The following is a 9,096-nucleotide window of genomic DNA, read 5'->3' as shown; positions in this document are numbered from 1 at the left end:
TTTAAACTTCAAAATACATGCATATCATTCATGGTTAAAATTTTAAACACAAACCCTAGCTCAAATAAATTGTAGAAATAGCTAAAACATGTTACCGGACTTCAAAAATGCATAGAACATTAAAAATGGAGCTTAGAATGCTTGGCCAAACCCTAGCCATGGCTTATCTTGGTACATTCAGCTGAAGAAAGAAGAAAGGGACACATTTGGGTTTTAAAATTTGTCTTTTAATTCATTTTACCCTAAATGACCAAAATGCCCTTTGTACTATTCTTTCAAATTTTACCCAACCAAGGCCATTTTTGTCCAAAAAGTTATACAATGGTCTAATTACCATTTAAGGACCTCCCATTTAAAATTTCATAACAATTAGACACCTCTAACATGTAGAACTCAACTTTTTCACTTTATACAATTTAGTTTTTTTGACCAAATTGAGTGTCCAAACGTCGAAATTTTCAAACGAAATTTCACAAAATCATTCCGTGAAATTGTAGACCATCAAACTATAATAAAAATAAATTTTCTTATGTCAGATTCGTGGTCCCAAAACCACTGTTCCGACTAGGCCCTAATTCAGGATGTTACACTTTTACTCTTGAGAAATTTGCGTATTATATGCATGGGCATTAATAGCATGTTTGAACCTAATATAATGTATTTAAATTACATAGGTGAATGTTTAATAAAGTTTGTAACATGATTTCAATTGGCTTAATTATGGGTTGTATGGAAGTTATTAATTGATGCATGTTGGGTGAGTAATAATCCATAAATGTAACTTATTATAAACTTTATTTAAATGTGACTAGATGTTTTATTATTTAAATGCCGAATGAACTATAAATGTTATGCTATCTTTGGTTAAGTTGAATAATTATGTTTTATATGTGTTAGTAAAGATTCAAATGAGTTAATAGGTATTATTGAATAAAGATTGATATGAGACATAAAATACTTGATTATTAGTTAGGTAATATATTCATATTTAGGAGCACTATGATTAAGTATAATGGCAACGCATATATACATAAATTATTTTTGGTTTGAGTTTACACTGAAAGAATATTTTAAAATATGATGTTTGTGAGTTTTGTTTATGAATTTGAATTATTAATTTGTACAGATCTGTCATATATTACTTGGGTATAAAAAAAAGTTCTGAATTGTCATATGTCAGGTAATGCCTCTTAACCCTACTCCGGCGACGGATACGGGCTAGGAGTGTTACACTTTTGATGGTAGCCTTTTCCCTCTCTTTTGTTCTTTTCTTTCTCTACTCCCCTTTGTTTTTATATGACATTCTCCTCCCCTTAAGGCAGTTTGGGGTTGCTTCTTCGGTTGCTAATGGTCATTTGTCGATTGGGGGCTTTCCCCAACATCCTTTCCCATCTTTTTCCCTACTAAAATTCCTGCATCATTTTTTTTCATATCTACGAAGTCTTCTCGTTTGGTAATTGCCCTCTTTTTTTCAACATTTTTCTCCTTGTTACTCAAAATAATAATTTTCTTGGGGCTTTGTCCCTAGCTTCTCCCTTGAGGGAGGCTTTTTCAGGTCTATAAGGACTCGTGTTTTCTTGAGTCATTAGTGACTCAATTGTTCGATTTCGCGGAGACTCAATTTCTCAAGTCCAAATCAACTTGTTTTTCCTACATCTAATCTAGAAGATTTAACAATTTATGAGATTTCATATATTTCAACTAAGAATAAGACCGTTGGTGTTAGATCCAATGCACAAGTTTGCATGCTCTATTATGGTGAATGAGCGCTAAATGATGTAGCTTTGTATCCATGACATTTGAATTTTTACTAGTGTTATTTCCCAATATAAAATGTTTTTCGATATGTCTTGATTGGAAGTCAAGTGTTCATATTGTTTTTCTTTCATATTTAGATGCTAGAGTAGTAATTGGTCATTGGTAATTCTCACTATTGGCTTTTATTTAATTTTAAATTTATTGTACTAATGCTTTATTATTTTTTTATGCATAAAAGATAAAATTTATATAAGCTAATCTATAACAGCCCGTTTTTGGGTCGAATCGGAACAGTAATTTTGAGACCACAAATTCGAAGTAGAAATGTTAATTTTATTATTACTTTAAGGTCTACATTATGATTGAATGACTGTGTTAAAATATCATTAAGAAATTTTATCGATAGAGTGTCCAATTTGACTAATAGGACTAAATTGCAATAGGCGCAAAATATGTGTTCTAGAAGCTAGAGGTGTCTAATTGCTATGAAATTTTAAATTAGAGGTCCTTAAATAGTAATTAGACCATTATATTTTAGTATGGACAAAAATGTACATGGTTAGATAAAATTTCAAAGTTTTAAGTAAAGGGCATTTTAGTCATTTGGTAAATAGCTCCAGGTTTCACACGGCCTAAGACACGCCCGTATGTCTAGGCCGTGTGAGACATACAGATGTGTGGACTATTTTAGGCCGTATAACTTCTAATTTTTGAAAAAATTAAGTCCTAGGATCCACATGGCCAAGGACACGCCTTTGTGTCCAGGCTGTGTAGGTGACATGGCCATGTTGCCAGGTCATTTAACTCACTGTCGAACCCCTTTTAGTGCATATGACTTGGGACATGCCCATGTGTCTAGGCCGTGTAGGTCAAAAACACTTTTTTTTATTATTTTTTTTGAAAATTAATTAATTTTAAAAATAATCATGAAATAAAATTAAGAAAATTAGCAAAGTCAACACTCGGGTTGCCTTTTGAGAAGCACTTATTTAAAGTCTAAGCTCGACTTACCTTGTATTCGTACGGTCATGGTGGTTCACAGAGTTGAAACTCCTCTTTCTCGTTATCAATTCTATTATCAAAATAAGGTTTAAGTCAAATACTATTGACCTTAAATGTGCCAAATTCAGAATGAGTTACCTCAATTGTACCTTATGGGAAGACATTCAGTATCGTAAAGGGATTTGATCCGTTTGCATCAAGGTTTGAAGTGGCAATTTGAGGATCCGTTTTATCTAGTAGTACCTTGTCCCCAACCTTAAATTGGTTTGTTCCATCCACAGGCTCATCATGGCTTCCCTTTGCCTTTGCATCGCGTATTCTCGGTTTCTCCTTGACATGTGTTTGCCATTTGTCTAGTTCATCGATTTGTAACATTTATCCTTCATGAGTCATTCTGTTTCTATCACAGGGACTGGAATGTGGCTCCATCAAGTTTTCCCGAGGGGCTTCCTGCAAAGAAGTTTGAGCCACATGGTTACTCATATTAATAGAACTTGTAAAATCATCTGGATCACTAGATGCCTTAACAGAATCACGAGCTTGGAGAGTAATCATTTGGTCACCTACAAGATGTATTAATTCACCTGTACCAATATCAATAATATCTAGCAGTTGCTAAAAAGGGTCGACCTAGAATCAGAGATACATTACTATCCTCATCCATGTCTTAAACAACAAAATCAATTGGGAATATGAATTTATCAATTATTGCAAGTACATCTTCAATAATACCCCTAGGAAATCTAATGGTTCTATCTGTTAATTGAATACTCATCCTAGTTTGTTTGGGTTTCTTAAGACCTAATTGCTTAAATATTTTATAGGGCATGACATTAATCCTAGCCCCTAAATTAGCCAAAGCTTATTAATATTCAAACTACCAATTAAATAAGGAATAGTAAAACTCCCTATATCTTTCAATTTGTTGGGTAGTTTATTTTGTTGTATGGCTGAGCAAACTACATTAAGCTCCACAGTTGATGAATCATCTAACTTCCTTTTGTTAGCCAAAAGCTCCTTTAAAAATTTAACAGAATTGGGCATCTGCGAAAGAGCTTCAATAAATGGTAAGTTAATAAGTAATTCTTTTAGAAGTTTAAGAAATTTACCATATTATTCGTTTCTGTGGTCTCTCTTCGTCATGTTAAGATATGGCACTCGAGGTTTATATTCTTTACTAACCTTATCATTACTTACCACACTTTCTTGCCTCATTTTTTATTCAGATTCAACTAACCCTTCTTCATCTCGAACAGTAATTGCATGAAGCTGTTCCATTGGGTTAGTTTCGGTATTGCTAGGCAAACTACCTTGTGGTCATTCTGAAATTAACTTAGCAAGTTGGCCTATTTGGTTCTAAAGTCTTTGAACCGATGCTTGTTGATTTTTAAGTGCTACTTCAGTGTTTTGAAAGCAAGTTTCTGACACCAAGATAAACTTCGTCAACATCTTCTCAAGGTTAGGCTTCTTCCCTTATTGGTAGGGTTGTTGTTGGAAGCCTAAAGAGGGTTGTGCTCTTTGATTACCTTAACCACCCTAAGAGAAATTGGGATAGTTCCTCGAACCTGCATTATAGGTATTACTATAAGGGTTATTTTGAGGCCTAGAATTATTACCCATATAATTGATTTGTTCGTTCTCTGTCTTAAGACCGTAGGGTAAACATTCTGGATTGTTCATTTCTCCTCAATTCGTATCGCATTGCATCACTGAATGCACCTCTGTAGAAACATATAAACCATCAATTTTCTTATTTAATTGTTCTACCTGATTCGATAACATGGTGACTGCATCTAAGTTGAAAACACTAGCTGCTCTATTCGGCTTCGTCCTCATGACTTGCCACTAATAATTATTTAGTGCCATCTCTTCTATAAATTCATAAGCTGCTTCTGGTGTTTTATTTTTCAGAGTTCCACTTGCTACTGCATCGATCAATTACCTAGTCGAGAGATTCAAACCGTTATAGAATGTTTGAACTTGTAACCATAAATGTAACCCATGGTGAGGGCATCATCTCAATAAGTCCTTAGATCTCTCCCATGTATCATATAAGGTTTCTAAGTCAATCTGTATGAAGAAAGATATATCATTCCTCAACTTGACTGTCTTAGTCGGTGTGAAGTACTTCAGTAAGAATTTCTCAGTCATTTGATCCCATGTAGTGATAGAACTTATGGTAAAAAATTCAACCACTATTTAGCTTTGTTCCTCAATGAGAAAGGGAATAACCGTAGGTGAATGACATCGTCAGAAATGCCATTTATCTTGAAATTATCAGAGACTTCCAAAAATTAGCCAAATGAGTATTTGGATCTTCGTCTTGCAAACCATCGAATTGAACAAATTGTTGTATCATCTGAATAGTGTTCGACTTCAGTTCAAAATTATTTGTAGCAATGGTGGGTCTCATAATACTTGATTCGGCCTCAGTTAGAGTGGGCTTAACATAATCGTATATGGTACAAGGAACATGATTTGGATTTGTAGGATTTGCAACAACTGTAGGGGTAGCTGATTATTCTGATTATTACCTATCTACTTAGTAATAACAATGTCCTCTTGTTCGTCTACTAAATTTTCTCGACTCTACCTTGCTTCTATACGATTTCTACGAATAGTACTTTCAATTTCACTATCAAATAGTAATGGTCTCGACGGATTTCTTTTAGTCATAAACTAAAGGAACCTGCCAGAAACAAATAAAAGAAAAGAAAAATTAGAATGCAAAAATTAGACTAAAAACAAAAATATAATAAAAATAAAAATGGCTAAATTAATAAAAATTGAGGGTTCCTAATATTTTAGTCCTCGGCAACAGTGCCAAAAACTTGATGGTCACTGAACGAACTATAAATATGACTAGGGCAAGCATACCTATTGAATGATAGTATAGTTATGGTGAGTGGGGAATATCATATCCACGGGGACTAAAAGCACTAGCAATTACCGTTTTTCTATTATTTACCCGACAAATTGGTGTGATTGTTGTTAATCTAAATTTACAAATCTAATTTAACTAAGAACACAACAGAGGATGAAATAGGAAAATAATCAAAGATAACCAATGAGAAAGACAATACCCAGGAAAGAATTCACCTAGACTTCACCTATTATTCTACATATGAATTAAACGATTTATTCACTTCTGTCTTGATACGTAGAAATCCCTAAATTTTGTTAATATCTCTTTTGAGAGTAAGAACAACTGACTCTAGGTTGATTAATTGAAATCTCTTTCTAATTAAAACCCCTATCATCGCGTTAACTCGGTCTATGGATTCCCCTATTATATTTGACTCTAATCCGATATATTTATGTCGTCCTATTTCTAAGATTGCATACAACTCCACTCAATTATTATATATCTACTATTTAATAAGGGCTTTTGGTCCACTAAAATAAGCACATTAAACATGAATTAATATCCCAAAAATACTAAAATATGAAATAAGCATACATAATTGAGAACAAGAATCAAGTATTTATCGCGTAAAAATAAAAATTAAATAATAAGATTCATCATAGGTTTCATCCTTCCTAGGTATCTAGGGAATTTAGTTCATAATCCTGAATAGAAACATCTCAAAAATAGAATAACTACAAAACATAAAGAAACTTAATAAAACTTTGAAAGAAATTACATGGAGATCTTCGATCTTGATGGAGATCCGCTTCCAAGTTGATTCCTATGGCGTTCTTCGAGTGTTTTCTTCTATCTTCTCTGATTGCCCCCTTATGTCTTCTTCTAATTGGTATTTATAGACTTTAGAATGTTCAAAAAGATAAAAATTGGGTTTTTCTGCATATTTTGAAAGCAGGGTGCGATATCAACATGGGGCTAGCATATGGGCATGTGGCTAGCCCGTGTTGAAATCCCCAGGTCGTATGGATCCTGAAAATAGCTCCATTTGTCCAATTTTGGCTCGTTTTTCACTCCTTTTGCTCTCAAATGCTCTTCTAAGTATAAAAACATGGATTTAAAGGATTAGGAGCATCAAATTCACTAATTTTCATAATTAATCATCAAAAACACATTAAGAATGGGATTAAAATATGTTACTTTTATAACTTATCAGTTTTATTTGAATAAAACAAACCTTTTTATGATATTTAGTGACCAATTAGACAACGTCATGCCTATTGAGTTCTAACTAAGTGATGTAGTGTTGCAAGAAATAACTTGAACCAAATGGCAAACATGTTAGGGAACTACCTAGAATGTTGTAGCATGGAGGACATGAATTCATAACATTGAAGCTACACATGCACTTAGGAGGAGTTTTGAGCAACATCGACACTGCAAATGGGCTACGGTTAAAGTCATGACATTGAAAGCTAGGACTCATGACATGGACAAGTAAAGTCGCGACATTTAATAGATAGAGTTGTGACATGGACAAGTTAATCAAAATTTTGTAGCGAAGCCGCAACATTTAGAAACAAAGTCATGACACCAAAGTCACCTTACAAAGAATCCAACAGGTTGTTAGGAAAGTTGCAACACCAAACTTGTAGTGTCGTAACATTGAAGCTCGATAAACCTAAGACCTACAGGGGCATTTCAGTCTTAACAATCAAAATTTTACTTGTAACTTAGGGCAGAGTCATCCAAAGTAGGTCAAACATGAGAAGTAGTATAAATATTACTTCTTAAACATGATTAGCAAAGGCTTTTTATGATTAGTAGCTGCTAAGTAGTTTGTTTGTAGGATTTTCTTTACAACATTATTATTTTGATTCTTGTTTTCTAACAATTTCAGTTTTGCAATTTAGTTCCTTAGTTTTCGATATTTATTTTCTTATTTTCATTCTTTTTATATTCATTATCATTGAGAGTGATCAAGCGATTTCATATACGAGAATTTCCATTTTCGCCCAATGCAATCTCCATAATCAACAATCTTTGAATTACTGAGCATCTCTAAACCCTCTAATTCATTGTTATTAAATCTATCAAATGTTTTACGAATTAAGTGGGTATGGTCAAATCATGATAGGTTGTAACTAAATTCATCGAGAGGTTGGTTAATTGAAGTGGTAGTAGTTAATCAAAATTAGGGTTGAACCTGATTAACAAGACTAAATTGAATAGGATTAAAAGCTAAGAATCGACAACTTTAAGTGGAAATTTAGGTAAAAGGGACCAAAAAGATGTTTTACCTATTATTAATTCAATTTTCCCATTTAGATCCATTAAGTCAAAAGATAATGTGGAATAAATTGTAAATTGGTAAAATTATAGGCCTAAAGGTATTAATTAAATTAGCTAAGAAATTGATAGTAAAAATCACTAAGTCTACATCAGTTATGACCAAGGAAATTGATCAACTCCTGTTTGTCAGTCTTGTATGACTTATTTGCTAGTTTTATCATTTTTACAAGGCATAATACCATAACATACCCTTAACATTTAGGGGCTTTTGGTTTAATTCCCTTAACCTTTTTATTGAAACCCTTAACGTTACAATTTTTTTAAAAATTAGCCAAATTTTAATAGTAAATGTGAGTTGACCGTCAATCAAACTGTGTAATAGTCCATTTTAGGGTTAAGTCAGAACAGTAGTTTCGGGACCACAAATTTGAAGTAGAAATATTTATTATATTATTTCTTTAAGGTCTCCAGTATGATTGAATGATTGTGTGAAAATTTCGTTAAGAAATTTTATCGATAGAGTGTGCAATTTGACTAATAGGACTAAATTGCAGTAGGTGTAAAATATGTGTTCTAGAAGCTAGAGATGTCTAATTGAAATGAAATTTTAAATTGGAGTTCCTTAAATGGTAATTAGACCATTATAATTTAAGTTGGGAAAAAATGGACATGGTTAGATAAAATTTCAAAGTTTTAAGTGAAGGGTGTTTTGGTAATTTAGTATATAAAGACAAATAAAACTAATAAAAAGATGTCATTATCCCTAATTTAGTCCCCCCATGGCCGAATTTCTCAAGAGAAGACATAGCTAGGGTTTGGCCACTTTCAAGTTTGATTGTAAGTCCGTTCTTGTCTTGTTTTTAAAGAGTTTTATATTTTTGAGATCGGTGTAACCTAATCTAGCTATTTCAAGGACTAATTTGAAAGAAAATAAAAGTCTAGAATTTTACCCATGTAGAATAATGATAGAAAATGTATGTTTAATGTTAGGTAAACAACATTTACCAAGTGATTTTTGAGAAAATGTCAACTAGGGACCTATTTGTAAAAGTTGTAAAATATGTGTAAAAATGTAAATAAATGAAAAATGTGGGTTGTTATGTGTACTATTAATATTCAGCTAGGCTTAAATAATAAAGAAATTGAATGAAAGTCATTTTACAAGACTAGGGACTAAAATG

The 9,096-nt window shown here is 32.7% G+C and overlaps 1 non-coding gene across 1 annotated transcript; it reads left to right on the top strand.

Annotated features, from left to right (window-relative positions):
• Positions 1-4,756: 4,756 nt before the first annotated feature.
• LOC128289504 (small nucleolar RNA R71) lies at positions 4,757-4,863 on the top strand. Its single transcript, XR_008279152.1, has one exon. It is a non-coding gene; the product is annotated as a small nucleolar RNA R71 (small nucleolar RNA).
• The last annotated feature ends 4,233 nt before the right edge of the window (positions 4,864-9,096 follow it).

This window comes from Gossypium arboreum, chromosome 2, assembly GCF_025698485.1.
Source record: "Gossypium arboreum isolate Shixiya-1 chromosome 2, ASM2569848v2, whole genome shotgun sequence".
NCBI lineage: Eukaryota > Viridiplantae > Streptophyta > Magnoliopsida > Malvales > Malvaceae > Gossypium > Gossypium arboreum.
This window is presented reverse-complemented; position numbering and strand designations above follow the sequence as displayed.